A 22,437-nucleotide genomic window follows, 5' to 3' on the forward strand; every position below is an offset into this window, starting at 1 on the left:
ATTCTGGTACATTCCCGGGGAGAGGGAAGATTATTTTATTATCTCCCCTCCCACATTCCTGCTCCTCACTGATTGGCTGAGGGAAGTTTTGTGTGACACGAAGCTGAGAAGGGAAATACACCTCACCCCTCTGCAGAAGCTGCTGAAATACGATCTATGCTGTGCTCACGTGTTTATAAAGCAAGCTAGATATGGCAGTGCAGTTTCTACAGAGCTCAGTGGGGAGGAGGACTGGCAATAAATAAACCATTTCAGGCAGGAGAAAAAAAAGGGTGAGGGTTTGTTCACCCCTAAGGCGTTTTCGGGTTTTTTTTAAGCGCATGCAATTTTGAAAATCGCCCTAAAAACGCTTGTGCAATGATTTCCCTATGAAAGTGTTAACATCTGCGCATTGTGATTGCCTTCTGCTGATCAAAGTGCTGCCTGTACCATTGTCAGGGCGTTTGGCTCAATGGAAGGTATAGGGATATCGCGAAACGCTTGAAAAAGCGTTTAGTATAGTGATTGTCCGAGCGCTTTTAAATAAATAAATTGTATTTATTCTTTTCCGGGTCAAAGAGTTCAATTCTTGACTGACGTTAGGAAGTGAAAAAGTGAAAAAACGAATCGCTCTGCAAAAGCACTTTACAAGAAATCGCTGATGCGCAGATAAGTGCCGGGAGGCACTAAAAAAAAAAAACGCCCACCGAAACGCAAGCACGAGCGCTGGCGATTTATGGTGTGAACAAGGCCTAAAGGTGGAAAAGACATCAAGATTGGCTTCAGCCAGAGGCAGCAAAGAGGGAAAATGCCTGGAACAGTTTTCTCTTTATTTACTATATAAGATTCAATGAAATCAAACGTGGACAGTACAATACATGTTAAGTAAGAAAAACAAGTATTTATCCACTTATATATGTTTTTTTTTCCATGGAATAGTATGGCTGTCCCTGCTGCTCTAATTTAGCAACGAGATGGAATCCGCTATAGCAGCCTTATTTTTTAGAGTAACTAAATGATGTAAAGCAGCCCTTACATGCAGCCATTTTCCCCGCCAATATCAATCCCTGATCGAATCTGCCAGAAATCTATATTTGTGTCAAAAAAAACGATCAAAAATCAGAATAAGTGTAAAATTGTAACCGATCGGACGTGGTAGGGAGTGGCAGATGATTAAAAGCCCATGTCGGTGCACTGCATCAAACAGTGTAACGCTGCGTTTCAATAGATTTATGGTGAGCAGGCTGAGGCTGTAACATCTAAGTGCAGTGTATGGGAAGATTCCATCCCTCTCAAACCACATTCTCAGATCAGAGAAGGATTGGTTTGTTTGCCCCATTGGGTGGCAATCTAAGCATGTATTACAAGTTTTTAGAAAATTATACAAAAATAACAAAACATGGCTTCATGCATTTGTCAAGAAGGAAAGTGCACTTTAACATCAAAACACTTAGCTGCAAACATACTTTCACACACACCTAGAACCTGCACATGTGCATGAACTTGTGCCAAACACCGCACTTAAAGGATACACGAGGTTGGGGACATAGTGGAATTTTACTCCTGGATAGCATAGGGTCAGCTGCGTAGGATTTAAGACTTTGATCAGGATTCAAATCCCAGCTCAAGCCAGTATGTAAAACAGTAAAGAATCTTTGGGCAAGGCTCCCTAATGATCCTGGTCGCACGTGGAGCATGCCCTAAATGGCTACAGCTAAAGTGCTTTGAGTCTGCCAGGAGAAAAGTGAGATATAAATGTCATGTGTCTTGTCTTCCTGGGGCTTCTTCCTGCCCTCCAAAATCTATCAGGTCTATTGGAGTCCTCCTGATCCATTCCAGTGTGCCGATGTCCCCTCCAAAAGATCAACTAGTTGCGGGCTACTGTGCATATGGGCAATAGACCCTTTCTCAACCTCCTTTCAGGGGAACTTCCCACCTGGCTGCTGGTGCTTACACCCTGTAGTTCACCACTCCACACAAGAATGATGGATTCAAACAGACGAGGGAAGCACTCTTTCTTGGCAATATACCTTATATTGTACACAACAGTACACAAACGTTTTCGAGGTACTTGCTCTTCCTCAGGCGTACAACAAATAACAGCATAGAAGTGCAATTTATACAATATCCTTCCCACAACCACGCCTGTAGTTAGGGTACACGCCCTAATCGTGACTTAACCCTTAATTATACAAAGTAACCAATAAGGAAACTACACATTTAGAGCTCGATTCACAAAGCCGTGATAAATGCTATCACGGCCGTGATAAGCTTAGCGCGCGGGTTAGCGCGCGTAATAGTAAAAGTTTACGCGCATTAACTTTCCCCGTTCATTCACGCGCTAACCCATATGTTGGCGTGTGAACGGGAAAGTTAATGCACGCAAACCTTTACTATTACGCGCACAAACCTGTTCGCGCACTATCCCGTGCGCTGAGGTTATCACGCCCGTGATAGCATTTATCACGGCTTTGTGAATCGAGCTCTTAGTGTCTACCCCACAAATCGACATCTGAGAAAATGCAAACATATGCAATCCAATAAATGAATCTTGATGTACTCACTTAACACAGTATTCACCCTACATACATAGCTACAGACCTGTATCTAACCTCCCCTTTCTGGGCAAGCTAATTGAAAAAGCTGTTTACCTCCAGCTAGAAGCCAAAATCCTACAAAACAACAGTTATGACCCATTCCAGTCTGGCTTCAGGAAACACCACAGCACTGAAACTGCCCTCATCCAAATATGCAACCACCAGCTCAGTGCAGTTTCTAGGCTAAAATGCACCCAAGGCGAGGGTGTAAAAATTGCGCCCTACCCCCCCCCCCCCCCCCCCCAAGTATGGGTAGCCAGCTATAGGTCCCCCCCGAGTATAGGTGGCCAGGCATAGGTGAGCCAGTAAAGTTGCCCCCAGTATAGGTTAGCCAGGTAGTTGCCACCAGTAAAGGTAGCCAGTATAGTTGCCCCCAGTATATGTTAGATAGGCAGCCCCCCCCCCCCCCCGGTATAAGTTAGATAAGTAGGTGCCCCCAGTACAGGTTAGCTAGGTAGGTGCCTCCAATATAGGTAGCCAGTATAGTTGCCCCCAGCATAGGTTAGATAGGTAGGTACCCCCAGTATAGGTTAGTTAGGTAGGTGCCCCCAGTATAGGTAGCCAGTATAGTTGCCACCTGTATAGGCTAGCTAGGTAGGTAGGTGCCGCCCCCAATACAGGTTAGATAAGTGCCCCCAGTATAGGTTAGATAGGTAGCTTCCCCCCAGTATAGGTTAGATTAGGTAGCTGCCCCTTAATATAGGTTAGATTAGGTAGGTGCCCCCAGTATAGGTTAGATTAGGTAGGTGCCCCCAGTATAGATTAGATAGGTAGCTGCCCCCCAGCATAGGTTAGACAGGTAGCTGCCCCCCAGCATAGGTTAGACAGGTAGCTGCCCCCCAGCATAGGTTAGACAGGTAGCTGCCCCCCAGCATAGGTTAGACAGGTAGCTGCCCCCCAGCATAGGTTAGATTAGGTAGGTGCCCCCAGGATAGGTTAGATAGGTAGCTGCCCTCCAGTATAGGTTAGATAGGTAGCTGCCCCCCAGCATAGGTTAGATTAGGTAGGTGCCCCCCAGTATAGGTTAGATAGGTAGCTGCCCCCCGAGTACAGGTTAGATTAGGTAGGTGCCCCCCCAGTATAGGATAGATAGGTAGCTTGCCCAGTATAGGTTAAGTAGGTAGGTGCCCCCTCATAATGGCGGAGGGGGGAGCCGGAGCCGCGGGGAGGGCAGCTCGACCTCTCCCTCCCTCTCCCCGGGCCGCCCTCCATGATACACACGCTGTCGCTGCGTTCTGTTTACACAGGAAGCAGCCGCGTGTGTATCAGCGGTTACATTGCAGAGAGGAGACCAGAAGAGTGGGAGCAGCGATCGGATCCAGGGAGGTGAGTAACAACTGTGTATAGCAGCGCTTCCCTGCGCGCTAACTCTGCTGCCTGCAGTCCGAGGGGGGAGCATGCAGGGCGGCCCAGGGAGAGGGAGGGAGAGGTCGGGCTGCCCTCACCGCGGCTCCGGCTCCCCCGCTATCACAGCGCCCCCCCCTTCCTCTGCGCCCAGGGCAGCGGCCCTAGAAACGGCCCTGCACCTGCTCATGGCTAGAGACAGAGGAGAGTGCTCGATCCTCATACTGCTAGACCATTCTGCAGCCTTTGATACAGTTGACCATGACATCTTGATAAACAGGCTACAGGAATACTGCGGCATTGATGGCATAGTTCTTCAGTGGTTCCAATCCTTCTTGAGTGGCACCCACAAAGTGTCTATGGGGCCCTTCCTGTCCACACCTATATCACTTAAGTATGGGGTGCCCCAGGGCTCAATCCTCTCTCCCCTGCTTTTCACGATTTACATGTTACCACTTGGAAAACTAATCCAAAAACATGGCCTGACATACCACTGCTATGCAGACGACACCCAGCTATATCTTTCCTTCAAGCCTGGTGTGACAGACCCAACTCTAACTATAAACACCTGCTTACGTGAACTACTGCAATGGATGAATGACAACTGGCTGAAACTAAATGCAGACAAAACTGAAGTCCTTCTGATTGGAGGGCAGAGCACGATAACAAAACAACTTAACTTTCAGTCTTCATCACTGGGAATAGGAGGCACGGATCTACGCAGCTCTAATCATGTGCGTAGCCTGGGAGTTCTAATTGATGGGAATTTAAACTTCAGAACTCAAATCTCTGCTGTGGTGAAATCATCCTATTTTCACCTGAAGAACATTGCAAAAAACAAGCACCTCATTCCCCCAGAAGATCTGCCAACCTTAGTCCATGCCTTCATCACATCCCGACTGGACTACTGTAATGCTCTCTACACTGGCCTTCCAAAAAAGGTCTTGTGCCGCCTACAGCTGATACAGAATACTGCTGCCAGACTGCTAATCAACCAACCCCGTCACTGCCACATAACACCAGTCCTGCACTCCCTTCACTGGCTACCTATAGAATTGAGGGTTCTATTCAAGATCGGGCTACTGACATTTAAATCCCTGAATGATCTGGGCCCTGGATACATGAAAGATATGTTGCAGCTGCGTAGCAATCCCCGCATTCTCAGATCCACAGGTTCTAATAATCTAGTCATACCCAGAGTCCACTTGGAAACTTTTGGTCCCAAAGCCTTCTGTCATGCTGCCCCTACGTTTTGGAACTCCCTACCTCAACAGATCAGGACAACTCCATCCCTGGCCATGTTTAAATCCAGACTGAAAACCCACCTGTTCAGTTTGGCATTTGCAGAATTATAACTTTTGTTGTGTGAATACTTCATCCTACTACCAATTACTGAATCTGAGAGAGCCTAAGCGCTTTGAGTCCTATGGGAGAAAAGCGCTATAGAAATGTTATTGTATTATTGTATTGTACATAAACTTGCTTGCATATATATTTCTACATAAATTTACTTGAAGTTCTCCACCTGCATACTTTCAAGGAGTTTATTACCCCTAACTGATCCCACCATATTTCTGGAAAAGAACAAACCACATACACACTTTAAGCCTGAGGAGAACCACTCACCAGTTGCTGTAGTATTGCAGCTAGTTTCGTGTGGGAGTGTTCTCCAGTGACTTGTCCAATTTGCATCTGATGCTGACCTTTGGCTGTCTATGTTCCTGCTTTGTTGCCAACCTCTGCTTTATCCAGCTACCTGCTCTGCTGCTGACCACTGCCTATCCGAGAACCAGAGATGGATGGAATGGGGCCCTAGGCAAGGGAGTAGATTTGGCACCCTGTTGTGGTCCTTTTGGTAAGTTGAAGTGGAGAGAGGTCAAAGAAGGCGACAGGTGGGCCCCTTTGACACCCAATAGTTATCGACTCAGGCTGCTCACAAGCCCTGCTACTTGTCACTCAGTGGGCTCCCCAGGAACCTTAGAGGGTGAGATGCAAAGCAAGCCATCCTAATTACCAGGACTGTGGAGTTGATGCAAAAATCATCCTTAGTTTGTGGAACCCCTGACTCTGACTCCAGGTAACCAAAAATTGCTCTGACTTCTTGACACCATAGTCCTGCTCATTACTACAGTCTCCACAGCCAGGTACAAAAATCATCAGACTCCTCAGTTTATGAAACCTCCGACTCCAGGGGCCATATGCAATTCACTTTTTCACCTGAGTTTTCTCCCAGGTGATATTTTAACAACTTGCAAATAAAATGCCTTTTACACCAATAGCAAGCAAATAGATACTCAAAATAATTTTGACAGTAACTTTTCACCCAATTTTTGGTATTTTTTCCACTGCAAATTGCTAAAAAGTTATTTTGAATTGAAGATGAAAATTATCTCCTAGGAGAAAACTCAGGAGAAAAACTGAATTGCATATGGACCCAGGTATCCAAAATTACTCCGACTCCTTAGTCTAATGTTTACAAAGGCTATGGATTTGGGTCAAAAATCATCCTACTCCGATTCCTCAGTTTATGGAAACCACTGACTCCAACTTCAGGTACGCAAAATGGAAACAGTAAATTCGGGCGCCTGAGGCTAGTGGACAAATCGGGCGCCGCCATTCACTCCTATAATAAATATCGTTTAATGGGCGCCCGATAGGAAAAAAGGGCGCCGGAGAAAAATAACGTTTTAAAAGCGGCGCCCGGAGACTTAATGTTTTATTACTGTTTCTCATGATTACACATTATTTAATGATTTATACATTTTTAAATTTTATTTTTAAACGAAAAACAGTACAATATTTTTTTTCAAACATTATTTTTAAACGAAAAACAGTACATTTTTTTTTTAACATTATTTTTAAACGAAAAAACCAACAGGGGGGTCTTAGGTTTAGGCACCAACAGGGGGGTCTTAGGTTTAGGCACCAACAGGGGGTCTTAGGTTTAGGCACCAAAAGGGGGGTCTTAGGTTTAGGCACCAACAGGGGGGTCTTAGGTTTAGGCACCAACAGGGGGTCTTAGGTTTAGGCACCAACAGGGGGGTCTTAGGTTTAGGCACCAACAGGGGGGTCTTAGGTTTAGGCACTAACAGGGGGGTCTTAGGTTTAGGCACCAACAGGGGGGTCTTAGGTTTAGGCACTAACAGGGGGGTCTAGGGGTTAGGGGTAGGTACAGGGAGGGTTACTTAGGCACCAACAGGGGGGGTCTTAGGTTTAGGCATCAACAGGGGGGTCTAGGGGTAGGTACAGGGAGGGTTACTTAGTAATTTTTTTTTTTAAACGTTATTATACGTTTCACTATTTAAACGAAAGATTAACGTTTTTACAATTGCCGATTTAATGCACATTATTTAATGATTTATAACTTTAAAAAACATTAATTTTAAACGAAAAACAGTACAATATTTTTTTAAACGTTATCCATGCTTATCGTTAAAAACCCGGCGCCCTTTTTTCCCAGCGCCCCTTTTTAACGTACGCACCCAAAATTGCTCCGACTCCTTGACTCCGACTTTACAGCCCTGTCCACAGCTTCAGGTACATTACAATACATGGTAAAGCACAATTACTGTGTGGCATATACAACAAAAACTTGCTTACTCATACAGTTATCCTGTGTATACAGTCTTGAGATTGTGCTTTCATAAAGTTATCCCGCTTGCCTTTGTCCCAAAGCTAAGTCGTGTGTGTTAAAGTGTTTTAAAATATTAAGTCCCTCCAGCTCAGTGTACAGCAGTGCTGGAAGTTGGGTAAATATGTTATATCATCTAGTTCATTCATAAAGCTCTAAGGGCTGGGGCCCACTAGCGGCCAAGTTTCCGATTCAGAAAACACTCGCCGATCGCTATTTTCCCCCAATGCATTTGAATGCAATTGCGGCAAAAATGCTGCAGGCAGCACCTTTGTGATCATTCTGTGATTGCAACGCTGCTGTGAAACCACCCTCATAGGGTTCCACTGCTGGAGCCCTTTTTTACGATCGCTGGCAATCAGAAAGCACTGCTAAAGTGACCCTTCTAGGCCTTAGTACTTACAGTGAGTACAATTCTCTTCCTTCTGCTAAAAGCTACTAAATCCTGTACTGTATTTCTCTGCTTTGTTTGCTCAGTTTTATCAACTGTAATAACCAATCAGTTTAGATTAACACAATTCCGAGCTGCAAATAATTGCTCTAGCAGGGATCTGTACTTGCACTGCCATCTATGGGAGTTAAATATCTATTTTTTTTCAAAGTGAACCCTTGGGTAAAATAGCAAGTGCTTACCTAAGGAGAGGGAAGCCTCTAGATCCTAGAGGTTTCCCATGCTGTCTTTCAGTCCTTCACCGCTGCCCAGGACCCACGCCCGCACTTTGCACCCACGCAAGTGCAGTGCCTGCGCAGTAGCAGAGAGCTGCTCGTACACGAGCGGATCCGGTGTTCCAACTAACTAGCATACATTGACAAAACAGCATACATTTAAAGTGATATACCCCCTTTTAGTAGAGTCAGTGTCTCCTTGCCCGCTGGCTTTGCTCGCTGGGCTGCGGGCTCGGTCCTCGCTTCGCTCGGACAACTTTTTATTCTAACTCTATGTCCACTTGGATAGTGGAGATTGCACCTCAGCACCCAGGCAGCTAACTGGGGTTGCAAAGGTTAATGCTGCTGATGGGCATTATGGGGTTAATGTATGACCTGCATGACTTTTGCACATGCTCAGTAGCATTTGTATGCTATTTTGTCGGGTATGCTAAAATGTTGGAACACCGGCATACTGTGCAGGTGTTGCTGTGCTTGCGCAGGCATAGGAAGGGTGTGCACGTGCCTGAAGTGGAGCAAGGCCCCAATTCTCTTTTCAACAAGATGGCATGGGAGGCCTCTTTAGGATCTAGAGCAGGGGAGTCAGACTCACAATGTCTGCCGAAATTGAACACTGGAACCAAGTCATGGGCCAACCTCAATGTCTAGTGGCTTCCCTCCCTCCATATAAAGTTCCCTGATGTCCCCCCCCCAAGTACAGTGCCTTTGGTGTATAGTGCCCCCTCCCTCCTCTGTACGGTTCCCTGTTGACTAGTATTGGAGATACAGAGAACAGTAAACCAATGTAACCTTTCCTCATAAAGTAAAATAAAAATGAAGATTGCCTAGGATTAGTAAATAAAACACCATTCTCAGAGAAACCTGCAGCCTCCATCTACCTGTCAGTCATTCAGAGATCAGCTCATACCTCACGCAGCCTTCTTCGGACGAGGAGCGCGTGCCGCTGAGGCACTCATCTAATCTGACCCACTACCTAGTGGACGCACCAATCAGAGGCAGCGGAACCGCACCGCGCTTCCCCTACGTCTGGGACGGCTGGGAGCTGCTTCTCCAATCAGCTGGCAGATCTCGTGAGCGTCCTCCCCCAGCGTGTTTGAGGCGACGGAGAGCGGCTGCAGCGTTGCTCGGTGGCTGCACCTCGCTGAGGTACATATAACTGTCTGTCGTTATGGGGAAAAATAAGGAAAAGTTCCTGTATTCTTGAAAGGCGGCCGAGAACGGATCCCGAAGCTATTCTGAGGTGTTTGGTGTCCCTATTGCACTGCTTCGCCTTCGTTGCATGGATAATGAGAGGAGGAAGGTTGCAAACGTGACTTTAAACCCACATCTATGCAAAACGTTGAACTACATTATCTATGTAGTTAAAGGGGAAAAAAATAAATCTATGTAATAAAGTTTGTAGTCCTATAGATGTGGGACTATTGTATAAGATTGTATAGGGCGTGATTACAATATAAGACATCAGGAGCAATTCAATTGTAAACATCTAATGCTAGGTACACACCATATACTTTTCTGTTATGCTGGGAATACATGGCTCGATTCTGAGCCATTTAGATGGCTCGATAGATCATTTCCGACATGTCCAATCCGCGCCCAATCGTTTCCGAGCTCGATTCTGCATGGAGGACAATGGGAAAAGGTATAAAAAACAAATGGAAAATAAGAGAATCGAGCGCGGAAGACGATTGGGCGCGGAATCGAGCGGCAAAATCGACCCGTGTATTCCCAGCATTAGATTTACCTGCCAGATCGATAATTTCCAACATGTTTGAAATTATGAACCATCTATCTGCCTAGCAATTAGGCATTGATCAACTCAGCAGGCGATCATACAGGAAAGACAATGCACCAGAGATAATGACCAGTCTCTACCAGTACTTTACAGAAAATCGTAGTGGGTGTACCCAGCATATGAGGGCTCACTCCTGTCAGCACATGCAGAGCGTCAGCAGCAGATCATTATAGATCACCTGATTCCCATAGCAGTTTAGTTGTGCACCTGGCAGCCAATCACCATGTGCATACCTCCTAACTTTTTGAGATTAGAAAGAGGGACACTTAAAAAGATATCTGAGGTGAGTTATAAAATCTATACTTATCTGAGGCTTCTTCCAGCCCCTAGAGTTCATGTGTGTCCCACGCCGCAGCTCCAGTCTTCTCCCGAGTCCCGCTAGCAGCCTACAAGTCAGCGTCTTCTGCACAGGCATGCACCCACGTCACTGGGACTGCACTGCACAATAGTACTGGTGTATGCAAGATGCCGACCCATCGGGTTGGTGATACTTCAATAGCAGCCAGTGGGTCTCGGGAGACACCTGGAGCTGCAGCGAGGGATAATCATAACCTCTAGGGGCTGGAAGAAGTCCCAGGTACCTCGGATATCCTTCAAGACACAACACACCCCTAGTCACTGATACCAGAAAGAATCTATATATATATAATAGGCTACGTGCCTCAACCTTCACAGCAAGAAGAAGAAGTATTGCCCTGCCCCCAGGGCCGGTCCAAGCTAGAAGAAGGGGCCGGTCCAAGCAAGAAGAAGAAGTAACAACCTGCCCTCAGGGGCGGTCCTACACTTGCCGACCGTGCTGGAGTGGGTAGCGGGCAGGAAGGGGTATTGGGCATAGCGGCAGCCCCCTCCCTCACCTAGCAGCAGCCGCTAGAGATGGGAAGTTCGGATCTTTTCAATGATTCGGATGATTCGAATCAGATCATTGAAAAGATCCGGATCTTTGATCCGAATCTCGGATCATTTTACTAGGGAAGCATTCGGGGGTGAAATGACTAGCAGGACAGGACTTTCCCTGCGGTGGACAGAGAAGGGGAGGGGGGTGGACACACAGAGAAGAGGAGATGGTGGACAGAGACGGGCAGAGAGTGGACAAAGAAGGGAGGAGGGACGAGCAGAGAGCAGAAATGTTTTTTGCACACATTACCCACATGTTGCAATCATATGCTTTACATATATTTCACCTATATGTTCATCTGTATATTCTGAATGCAAACGTCTCAGAGTGAAAGAAAGCATTCCCCAAAGCATTCCCAGAAGTGAAGTGCAGCTGTTTAGAGCAGTGCAGGAGGATCTTATTGCCCTGCAATCACAGTGCCTGCCCTGTCCTAGCCCAGCACGCTGTCTACAAAGTTACTGAGCTGTGCTTCTGAGACAAAAGTTTCCCATTTGTTCACTATGCAGCACTACGGAACAGCCTAAAATCAGCAGCACATTATAGCCAGTATGTGTGCTCTACACATATCTGGCAGTGGCACCCATGTCCCCTCTCTCTCATCTACCTGTCCCTTCAAGGCTGGCTTCCCTCCAACTGAGCGATCCATCTCTGCTCGTCTGCTTCCAGGACCCCTCTGCCCGCTGAGAGGGGGGGGGAGGGGGGGTGCCGCTCCGGGCCACGCCCCCTTTGTCATCCGAATCACCCATTTTGATGATTCGGATGATTCGACTCACAAATGAGATTCGGATCAAAGATCCGAATCGTTCATGATCCGGACAACACTAGCAGCCGCCGCTATTAGTAAGAGGCAGTGGGCGGGGAGGACTCACCTCTTCCGCGTTCCATCGTGCGTTCCTCTGTCGTCACTTCCTGCAATGCCGTCCACTTACAATACAGTGGGCGGCATTGCAGGAAGTGACGACCGTGGAACGCACACTGGAATGCGGAAGAGGTGAGTCATCCCCGCCCGCTGCCTCTTACTAATAGGGGCGTCTGCTGCTCAGCTTAAGCTCGAGGGGGAGCGCACATGGGGACCCAGGTGAGGGAGGGGGCCGCCGCTATGCCCAATACCCCTTTCCTGCCCGCTACCCCCTCCAGCTCGGTCGGCAAGTGTAGGACCGCCCCTAACGGCAGGTCGCTACTCCTTCTTGCTTGGATCGGCCCCTTCTTCTGGCTTGGACCGCCCCTGGGGGCAGGTCGATACTTCTTCTTGCTCTAAGGTCGAGGCACGTAGCCTATTATATATATAGATAGATTATTTCTGGTATCAGTGACTAGGGGTGTGGTGTGTCTTGAAGGATATCCGAGGTACCTGGGACTTCTTCCAGCCCCTAGAGGTCATGATTATCTAAGCACAGCTATTACTGTATATATACATTATTTATGATGACTATTATCTGATAAATAGAACATTTTATCATATTTTCTATTTTAATTACAGTTTAAATTCATTAGGAGTCTGAGTCGGTGCATTTTTTCCCGACACTGACTCCAGGCACCCAAAATTGCTCTGACTCCACAACTCCGACTGTACAGCCCTGGTATGTATACAGTTATGGCTCAGACAATTATATAGCACATATTTTTCAGATAACTCTCCTCTCCTCCTCTCCTCCTCCCACATGGTCTGCACTGTCTGACTTAAACTGCATAGATGTTTTCAGGCTCCAGGAGCAAAATACTGAGGAAGGGACAACTGCTGGAATGTTTATTGTGGACATCAAAGGCTGATGGCTCTTGCTATGGTGGATGGGACAAAATGAAGTGACTGAGCTTCCTGGCATCAGGTAGCACAAACAAAGCAGCTGCTGAGAGGGGGGGGGGGTGCAGCTGCCTGGGCATGCGTGGACTTTGCTTGTAGAAAGCGCTAGTGCGGCCACGAGAGGTATATTCAATGAGTACTTGTCGAATATGTTTAGAGCAGGGATGCCCAAACTTTACCGACTTGCGAGGTATTTCTGAAGCGTCTGAGTCAAGATAATCTACTAGCCCCCTTCAAACAAAGTATGTGCATGGTTAGCAAGGATACAAATCCGCAATATAATTTGTATTTACTCAAAATTGTGCATCAATGGTCACCTCCAAAGTGCATACATGACTATATGAATGTCAGATAAAGTGCAGTGCAAAAATAGATGAGAGTGATTTGGTGTGAAGCCAAATGCCTGAGCAAAGATTACACCAAAAACTCAGGTCCTTGTACAAATGACCTAATCATATATAAAAAAAATTGAGTTTACATAAACAGATATCATAAACGTTCTTGTACTAATATCCCACAATCAAACACTGAGCCATTAACGAGGCTACATCCAATATACACTGTCTATACAATAGCCATAAGTCCACATGCATAAAAGTCCCAGTATTCAAGTCCTAATCCAAAGTAGGTTCTACACAGCACAGTGCTTGTAAGATTCTTGTCATATCCACATATGGAATCCTAAATTACAAAACGATTATGCTCACCGGACTCCAATGCCAATCATAACAGTTGGCACAATGCATGTGTGGCCCAGCCATCAATAACCATCCGATCTCCAGTGTCAGAAGCGATGTTCCAGCCGTTCATGCAAAAGAGAAACAAGCTTTCTAGTGTAGTATGTTAGTACCAGATTCAGTCACCACGTGTCCAGTGCCCACACTTTCACCAGTGCATTAAATTTCTCCCCATGCACTCCTCAGAAGAACACTAGCCTCTTACCAGATGTAATGGCTGACCACTCAAGACCAGCATTAGCGTTTTTCAGGCCGTGCACAAATCCTCCTAAGTCCCGATATCCACTCAGTCAGCAGCTTAAACAGCCATGGTACTGTGTGTGCTCTCCAAAAACCTTCCTCCAAAAAAACCTGGAGCCATATTTATTTCCTGTTAAACAATATAAGTTGCCTGGCAGCCCTGCTGATCTATTTGGCTGCAGTAATGTCTGAATCACACCAGAAACAAGCATGCAGATCTGACAATAATGTCAGAAACACCTGATCTGCTGCATGCTTGTTCAGGGTCTATCGCTAAAAGTATTAGAGGCAGAGGATCAGCAATACAGCCTAAACTAATATTACATAACTGATACATAACCTAATACAAAATGGATAAATATGGCAGCCTCCATATCCCTCTCACTTCAGTTGTCCTTTAACCACTTTACCCCCGCACGTACGTATTTCTCCGCCCCTTTTTCCATCCTTTAAAAACCAGGGACGGAGAAACACGTACTTTCCGCGTTCCCGATGCTGCCCGCGCTCCCGCTCGTAAACACGCCGCCCGCCGCTAGTAAACACGCCGCCGCCCGCTCGCCCAGAGATCAATGAACGGGAAAATCCATTCCCGTTCGTTGATCTAAGCCCCGCAATGATCAGCTGCTCTCCTATGGGCAGCGCGATCATTGTGAGAAAAAACTCACGTGTCCAGCCTCCTTATTCTAGTCGCATTAAAACAAAAAGTTACTGTGGCCATCTTGTGGCCAAATAGTGAACTACACCCTACACATTTTTCACATACAAATAAATGACTTTTTCACATAAAATTAACTCATTACCTCCCACACTCCCCATTTTTTTTTTTTTTGTAATTAAAAAAAAATTAAAACATTTACAATTAAAAAAAATACATAAATAGTTACCTTAGGGACTGAACTTTTTAAATATTTATGTCAAGAGGGTATAACACTGTTACTTTATAAACTATGGGCTTGTAATTAGGGATGGACGCAAAACTGAAAAAAATGCACCTTTATTTCCAAATAAAATATTGGCGCCAAACATTGTGATAGGGACATAATTTAAATGGTTTTATAACCGGGACAAAAGGGCAAATACGTTTCATGGGTTTTAATTACAGTAGCATGCATTATTTAAAAACTATAATGGCCGAAAACTGAAAAATAATTATTTTTTTCCCCACATTTTTCCTATTTTCCCATTAAAACACATTTAGAAAAAAATAATTCTTGGCATAATGTCCCACCTAAAGAAAGCCTAATTGGTGGCGAAAAAAACAAGATATAGTTCATTTCATTGCGATAAGTAATAATAAAGTTATAGACGAATGAATGGAAGGAGCGCTGAAAGGTGAAAATTGCTCTGGTGCTCAGGGGGTAAAACCCCTCAGTGGTGAAGTGGTTAAGGAGAGGGAAGCTTCTAGGTCCTATAGAGGCTTCCCGTGCTGTCCTTCGTAGGGCTGTGGAGTCGGAGCCGAGGAGTCGGAGTCGGGTCAATTTTGGGCACCCGGAGTCGGAGTTGGAGTCGGAGTCGTGATTTCATAAACTGAGGAGTCGGAGTCGGGAGTCAGAGTCGCATGATTTTTGTACAAAATCAACAGCCCTGTTAAGCATTAGACTAAGGAGTCGGAGTCGAGGAGTTGGAGTCTGAGCAATTTTGGGTACACGGAGTCGGAGTCGTGGTTTCATTAAACTGAGGAGTCGGAGTGTGGCCGCGCTGCACCGAGCAAGTACAGCCGTGCCTGCGCAGTGGCACAGATTTTATTAATCGTTTTGTACAGAAAATGATGTAACATGTGGAGAAAATCGACATGAAACGTTACTATGGTCGATTGGGATACAGAATTTTGCAGATCGGAATGTTGGATTTTACAATCATATCTGAAGAGAGAAAGTGCCCAAACCGACCCATTTACGAGAGTTACTTTATGATCCCGCAAATCTGATCAAATGATCATATCTGAGGAACATATTGTACCATTAATTGGTATCTTAAAAGTGTCCATTAATGATACAATTGTGATTGTACAATCTTACCACTTCTGTGTAATATGAGGGACTAGCTAAGGTATATTTACTCAATTTACCCTTCTACTACATAGATTTAGTAAGATTGCACAATCAAGATTGTATCATTAGTGGGCACCTTAAGCTGTAATAGATTTTCATGCCTGACGTCTATGATTTTTTTCAAGTGACAGATTTGCAGCCTCTCCTTCCAAGGACCGTTTATAATACTCGGATGACTGGAGAGAAAGAATCTGAAGAGAGTAGGACAGGCTGGTAAGTAGAATGAGGGTGGGTACATTTATTTGCTTAATAGTAATAATTCATAAACTATTATGTATTGAGTCCGCCAGGAGAAAAGCGCGATATAAATGTTCTGAGTTTGTTTGTTTGTGTTATATTAACCTTTTCTGCCCGCGGGGATTTTTCACCTTATGCATCAGCAATTTTCACCTCCCATTCATTCGCTAATATTAATCTATATCTTGTTTTTTCCGCCACTAATTAGGCTTTCTTTGGGTGGTACATTTTGCTAAGAATTATTTTTTTATAAATGCATTTTAACAGGATTAATAAGAAAAAAATGGAAAAAATTCATTATTTCTCAGTTTTCGTCCATTATAGCTTTAAAATAATCCACGCTACCATAATTAAAACTTATTTTATTTGCCCGTTTGTCTCAGTTTTGACACCATTTAAATGTTGTCCCTATCACAATGTATGGCGCCAATATTTTATTTGGAAATAAAGGTGCGTTTTTTTCCCGCTTTGCGTCCATCACTATTTACAAGCTTATAATTTAAAAAAATTCATAGTATACCCCCTTCAAATGCATATTTAAAAAGTTCAGACCCTTAGGTAACTATTTATGGTTTTGTTTTTGTTTTTTTATTGTAATTTTTTTTTTCCATTAAAAATTTTATTTGGGTAATATTTTGGTGTGGGAAATAAACAGTTAATTTTTAATGTTATTATATGTGGAAATTGTAATGTAAAAAATATGTAGATGTAGTTTTACTATTTGGCCACAAGATGAGTTTATTTTTTTTTTTCCTTTTGCTTCTCGATCACCGGAAGCACAAGAAGGACGGGAAAACTTTTTTTGCAGAAAGACTGAAGCCTCTAGTAAGAGCGCTTCGGTTTTTCTGCTGGGGACATGGATCGGTGATCGGGAACCATGTTGCCGTTCACTGATGCCAGGGCTGCCAGGGAACAGCACGGGGGCGCGCCTGAGATCACGCACGGAAGCGCGCCGAAGCGCAGCAGAGCAGCCGCCTGGACATGAGGATCACGTTCCGGGCAGCAAAAATGGTTAAATATGAATTACTGTGATAATTTTTCTTTTCTGTAGCAATAAATATTACTATGAATGTGTGCTTACTAATGAATTGTTGTGATTCATTTTGCCATGAGTGTTCTGATATGATGAATTAAAGTTGCCTTGTGATATTAATTGTGCCTGTTGCGCTGATAAACAATGCTGTTTTGCTTGATGCTGTGTTGTGTATTTTCTGCAGAGTACTTTTTTTCCCAAATGTTGCTGTGTTGTGATGTACTGTATACTCTTTACCTGCCTCTGTCCTTATATGCACCTATTGTCACTCAGGAGCTGCTAACTAAAGTAGCCCATACGCTGGGTCGCCGATACACAGCAGATTAGATCACTGTGATTGTATCTGCTGTGAAATTATTCACGCAAATGCTGACCGATTGCCATCCGACATCGATCGATTCAGTCGATCGCTCCCAGCGGAAAATTTGGCTCGAACGCTCACGGGTCGGGTGCGCATACATCATTTGCGCAAATAGCTGGAGGGGGAGCGGGGACGGGGGGACCCAGGTGATGGAGGGGAAGGGCCGACCCCCCCTTCCTGCCTCTGTGCCCGCTGCCCCTCTTCCTGGCTGCTACCCCCTCTGGTTCGGCAGCCCCCTCACCCACGGCCAGGGCTGGGGATACATTTCCACGGACTGGAAACATGAAAACAGATCCGATCTGCAAGTGGACAAATGTGGACCAAGCCTTAAATAGAAGCCAGGCCTTCACTGTAGAATGCTGTGTGTGCCATGGGCTGTGACCTTGTAGCCAGTGATCCTCCAGGGACACTTAAAGGGAACCTTAAGTCTGCGAAAAAAAAATGACTTTTACTCACCCGAGGCTCCCCTCAGCCTCCTGCAGCTGCACGGTGCCCTCGCCGTGTCCCTCCGATACACCTGGACTCACCGGCGTCCACTTCCGGTCTGGCCGTCACCGGCCGACAGGCTGGGAACGCGGCTGATTATCCGCGTCCCCGGCTGCAATAGCATTATAGAGGGCGCTATTGCGGCCGGGGACGCGGATAATCAGCCGCGTTCCCAGCCTGTCGCCCGGTGACGGCCAAACCCGAAGTGGCCGCCAGCGAGTCCAGGTGTATCGGAGGGACACGGCGAGGGCACCGTTCAGCTGCAGGAGGCTGAGGGGAGCCCCGGGTGAGTAAAAGTCATTTTTTTTCGCAGACTTAAGTATCCCTTTAAGGTACATACACACGTCTGATTTTTCCAAACGACCGGTAGTTTGGACGTCAAATCGGGTGTGGGTACAAACGGTCGTTCGGCTGATAAGGCTGATTTTGAGGAATCCGCCAAGCATGTGTATGTACCTTTACCGTAACAATGAGCTTTACACCACATTCCAAATTATAATGCAAATCATATTTTTCTCTGCTTTTCCTAATTAGTGGATGAAAGTGGCAGTCAACGTAATGTTTGAGTCATCAACAATTCGAGTATAATTCAAATGTTACTGAACAAACCTAATAATAACGGTATATTTTTCAGAAATGAAAAAATGTAAAATGCACTGTTCCAAATTGTTACGCACAACAGAGTTTTAAAAACATTTTATAGGTTGAGAAAAACTGAAAATGTGTAACATCTGCGGCTGCGGGCACGCAGGGTGTCTCCGCAGCCGCCTCAGTTCCCTGCTCGGAGGTTTTTTCCGTTCTGCCGGCGTCTAGCAAGCCGGGGATGGAATTATCATTAGCACATAGGGTTGCTGTATCGCGCGTAGACAGGACCTTTATGCTGGGAGGAGGCGTGTCAGCTGACCCGCTGGTCGGCTGACGTCAGAGGGGACTCACGCCGCTCAGGATTGGCTGATTGGTAGTGGACGCGGCCGTGGGGTCTCCTCTGCTTCAAAAGCCTTCAGTCTTCACTCGCAACCGGTCTGCTGTTGCGAATACATACGTGTTAGCGCTCAGTCCTTAGACTAGTATCCGGTGTGCTTTGATCTGGGAGGAAACCAGGGGTTTCACACAAGACTAGGACTATTACTTTATTGTATATTATTGATATTCTGTGTATGACTCTGGCTTATCTCTGACTCTGCTATTGCTTTACGTTTCTGTACTTCTGACCATCTGATCTATTTGCTGGACCTCTGCCTCAATACCTACTACTCTTTTGCTTACTGATTCTGTACTGTATCTGCCTCTCAGTTGCTGAACCTAGCCTGTCTGACCTCTGCTCACCAGTGGGCCCTTGCCACTGGTGAGGTGCTCTTCTGATAGTACCCACCAGCTCCTCTGGTGGGGTTTAGTTAAAGCTACTCAGTTACTGTTTCTGATAGTACCCACCAGCTCCTCTGGTGAGGTCTCATTAAACTTATCCGTTACTGTTGCACCACGCACTATACACCTTGCTATCCTGTCAGCTATATTTGCATTATTGGTGATACTGCAGATCGCCACATAATCAGGTATAGCGTCTGTATTATTGGTGATTCTGCAGATCACCACATAATCAGACGTCTGTGTTGCTACACCAATCGTTACACAATCGTTACAAAATGGTAATTTGTTGAATTTTCTGAATTAGGAGGTTATATTTACAGAAATCAAACGCTATCTCAATCAAAAACATCTTAACAGCAGGCTGTGGAGTCGGAGTCGAGGAGTCGGAGCAATTTTGGGTACCTGGAATAGGAGTTGGTGGTCTCAATAAACTGAAGAGTCGGACTCGGATGATTTTTGTACAAGCTTCACATTCCTGATAAGAATTAGACTAAGGAGTCGAGGAGTTGGAGAGTTTTTGGGTACCAGGAGTCGAAGTCGGTGGTTTCATAAACTGAGGCGTCGGAGTTGGGAGTCAAATATTTTTTGTGCGGGCTCCACAGCCCTGTTTAGCAAGTCAAGTTACATATTAACATAGGACCCCTTATTTGATAGCAGCTTCATAATTTTTGCATCCATTGAACTTGTGAGATTTTTGGATAGTTTCTGCTTGAATATCTCTGAAAGATATCAGAATAGCATCCCAGAGCTGCTGTTTGGATGTGAACTGCCTCCCACCCTCCAAAGGTTCTCAGTAGGACTGAGGTCAGAGAAGCTTTCTCTCCTTTTAAGCCAAAAGCAGCCAGTGATGCAGAGGTATTCCTTGCAGCATGAGATGGTGCTTTGTCATGCATGAAAATTATATTATCACGGAAAGCACAGTTCTTTTTTTTGTGCCATGGAAGTGGTCGTCAGATACTCCACATACAGTACTTTTCAGAGGTCATTTTCACACCTTCAGGGACCCTAAAAAGACCAAACAGCTCTCTTCCCATGATTCCAGCCCAAAACATTACCCCATTACCTCCTTGCTGACGTCTCAGCCTTGTTGGGACATGGTGACCATCCACCACTCCATCCCTTTGGGCCATCCAGGGTTGCACGGCACTCAACAGTAAATAAGACTTTTTTTGTCAATTTGTTGTCATGTAGTTCTGAGCCCACTGCAGACATTTCTGCTTGTGAGCATTTGTTAGGGGTGGCAGAAAATAAGGTTTATGCATAACTGCAATCCTCTAGGTTCTCAACGTGTGGTACTTGTACCCCGGGGGGGTACTTATGATGGTACTTGCCGACTGCTCCACGCCAATTGCCGTGAGCAGTGCAGCAGCCCCAGGACCGCTCCACGCCGATTGACGTGAACGGTCTTCTATGGGGCTAGCAGGAGATTGCGCGCAGGCTGCGCGTGCATCTCCTGCTTGGGGGCGGAGCTCCGCCCCGCCTTCAGTCTCCGATCGGCAATTGCCGCTTGGGAGACTGTTAGATGGCAAAACCGCCGTCTAATCACTTTGTACAGCGTTGCGATCTGCAGCAGCGCTGTACTGGGGACAGCCGTGTGACATTTTGCCTTTATCTGCACAAGCTTGTGTGTGAACTGAGTCAACCACAAATCTTTTAACAGTACAATGCTTAAAGAGGAGCTGTTAGGTATAGGGTCTCAGAGACAAAAAACACATATATCAGTAGCTAAATACTGGCTGTACTTACATTACATATGCATTTCACTGTCCACGTTTGGATTTCACAGAATTTTTATATAGTATTTGCAGAGAATAATGCTTCTGACAGCTCATGGCAGGTTCCATGTTTTTCTGTCTCGTATGAAGCCAATTGTGTCGTCATGTCCTCCCTGCTTCCTGATGATTCGACTCACAAAAAATATCCTAATGGACAACACTACTGTGCAGTGAATATTAATTAGCCATGTGGCTAGGAACAATAGCGGACTGATGCAGTATACTCTAACGCAGGGGTCGGGAACCTATGGCTCGCGAGCCATATATGGCTCTTTTCATGGCTCTCTGGCTCGCTAAAAGACGTGCGACAGAGTGGCCAGAGAGCCTGTGTTTACTTTTTTAAATCTGCGCCGCCGCCCCCTCCGTGCCGGGCCTTTGTAATTTGCATGTGTGCCTCCATCGGCACCGCCTCCCCTCACATCGCGCGCTGAGCGCCGCCTCCTCCAGCCGTCGTGGCCAGCGTACTGTAGCTCCGCCCCCATGACGCGGTGTGCAGGGACTGGAGGCCTGAGTGTTGCGGCCAGTGACGTCGGCCGAGCCACCGCGGTGAAGCTGCCTGGCCTGGTGAGTTAGCTAGCTAGCACTACAAAGCTTGCCACCCAGCGCCTCACCTGTTTCCCCCTCACCACCCTCCAAGCAATATCCCCTACCCACCCAGCACCTCACCTGTTTCCCCACCACCACCCACCAAGCAATATCCGTATCGCCTACCCACCCAGCACCTCACCTGCTTCCCCCACCACCACCCACCAAGCAATATCGCCTACCCACCCAGCACCTCACCTGTTTCCCCACCACCACCCACCAAGCAATATCGCCTACCCACCCAGCACCTCACCTGTTTCCCCACCACCACCCACCAAGCAATATCGCCTACCCACCCAGCACCTCACCTGTTTCCCCACCACCACCCACCAAGCAATATCCGTATCGCCTACCCACCCAGCACCTCACCTGTTTCCCCACCACCACCCACCAAGCAATATCCGTATCCCCTACCCACCCAGCACCTCACCTGTTTCCCCACCACCACCCTCCAAGCAATATCCGTATCGCCTACCCACCCAGCACCTCACCTGTTTCCCCACCACCTGCACACCCAGCACCTTGACCTACCTCTCCACACCCTGACCTGCCGCTCCCATTTTTTTCTGGTAAATGCTGGCCACTTTACGATTATTTTATGGTGAAATGCTCCCCCCACTTTACGATTATTTTATGGTGAAATGCTAACCGTTAGCAACTGCATAACAACATTATTAAAAAGAATTCAGACACTTATTGTCCTTTAAAAGTGTTTGTTTTGCATAAAATGTACTCATTACCCTGTACTTAGTTTTAAACATATTGTATGGCTCTCACAGAATTTCATTTTAAAATATGTCGTGTTTATGGCTCTCTCGGCCAAAAAGGTTCCCTACCCCTGCTCTAACGGAACATG

General features: G+C 46.1%; 2 protein-coding genes across 15 annotated transcripts in view; one reads left to right on the top strand and one right to left on the bottom strand.

The window, feature by feature from the left end:
• FAM110A (family with sequence similarity 110 member A) overlaps positions 1-22,437 on the bottom strand; it is an 897,957-nt gene that overhangs the window by 787,712 nt on the left and 87,808 nt on the right. For 12 of the 14 annotated variants that reach the window (XM_068262829.1, XM_068262828.1, XM_068262827.1 and 9 more), the window contains exon 1: positions 9,096-9,183. The exons of 1 other annotated variant lie outside the window; for it this stretch is intronic. The gene's annotated coding sequence lies outside the window, so the exon portion shown is untranslated. Of the gene's footprint in view, positions 1-9,095; positions 9,204-22,437 lie in introns of those variants that run through there. One more of the 14 variants, XM_068262813.1, reaches the window with a different exon arrangement.
• CSNK2A1 (casein kinase 2 alpha 1) overlaps positions 9,280-22,437 on the top strand; it is a 242,837-nt gene continuing 229,679 nt past the window's right edge. Inside the window, exons 1-2 of the mRNA XM_068262805.1 lie at positions 9,280-9,363; positions 15,862-15,949. The gene's annotated coding sequence lies outside the window, so the exon portion shown is untranslated. The remainder of the gene's footprint in view (positions 9,364-15,861; positions 15,950-22,437) is intronic.

Source organism: Hyperolius riggenbachi, chromosome 12 (genome assembly GCF_040937935.1).
Source record: "Hyperolius riggenbachi isolate aHypRig1 chromosome 12, aHypRig1.pri, whole genome shotgun sequence".
Taxonomy (NCBI): domain Eukaryota; kingdom Metazoa; phylum Chordata; class Amphibia; order Anura; family Hyperoliidae; genus Hyperolius; species Hyperolius riggenbachi.